Raw genomic sequence first — 1,136 nt, forward strand, 5'->3', positions numbered from 1 at the left:
TGGCGGAGGGACTCGCAAACGTAGTATCCACAGTAATTATTCCCGGCTTCCAGCCACAACCACTTTACAAGAAATAGAGGTCAATCAAACTGATAAGCAAGCATGCTATAAATGGTATTGATGAAATTAGCGCTTGAATCACTAGGAGATGCGCGGAACATGTTACTATAATACTTACTTTCGGGTGTCTAAATTGCAGCTTCTTCGGCAGTCCCGGAGCTTTTTTGGTGAATTTTCTCCAAACCCTGCCAGACAAAGGAAACAATTACTTGATATATCAGGAAATGAACAAAGTTACTGATATGGTGGATAATGATCGATTTAACTTACTTCTCGAGCATTTGAGTCATGTCCGCATAGTCCTGGGGATCTTTTCGTCTTGAGTCTAAGACAGTTACTAGTCCCTGCTCAAGCTTAATCTCTAGGAGAATATAGTGGAAACTGCACACGCATGCATAACTCATCAATTACATTACTATAACCTGGACTAATAAGGGAAACCGAATATGCACAAGACAGTAACACTCACTTGAAGTTGTAAGGAAAGAGTAGTATATCTTTGTTTTCATTTATTACCAACGATCGTACCAAGTTGGCCTCGGTATCTTCGGCACGACATTTAACCTCAGTTGCATCTATGAGATTTGTGTTAATGAACCCAATATCACCGATTTGTCTTTTCTTCAATTCGGCGATCTTCAATCTGCATAATATAGTGAGAATAATTATAAATACATGCAATGAAAGAGCTGACCTATGTAGAGGGACTTAATGACAGAAGTAGTACTACTTACAAACAGTAGCAAGTGACCGTTGCTTTATCGAGGGCCTTTTGATTGAAAAACTGGAAGAACTCCTCAAATGGAACATTCAACAGTTCAATTCCAACGAGATCATGCTCCTCTCTAACTCTCAGCATCAAAGTATTCCTCCCCCCAGACACTCTGTAGGTTTTCATGTACCAATCATGGAATCTTCGCATCATCATTGTTATAGATCTTTCATCTTTGACGAGAGGCTTCCCGTACTCGTATTTGTGTTCCTCCACCTCCAAGAACTCATAATGTACATCATCGGGCAGGTAATCTCCAAGATTGTTATAACTGGGCACCATCCTCGGATCATTAGTAGGAACC

The sequence above is a fragment of the Triticum dicoccoides genome, chromosome 3A (assembly GCF_002162155.2).
Source record: "Triticum dicoccoides isolate Atlit2015 ecotype Zavitan chromosome 3A, WEW_v2.0, whole genome shotgun sequence".
NCBI classification, from domain to species: Eukaryota; Viridiplantae; Streptophyta; class Magnoliopsida; order Poales; family Poaceae; genus Triticum; species Triticum dicoccoides.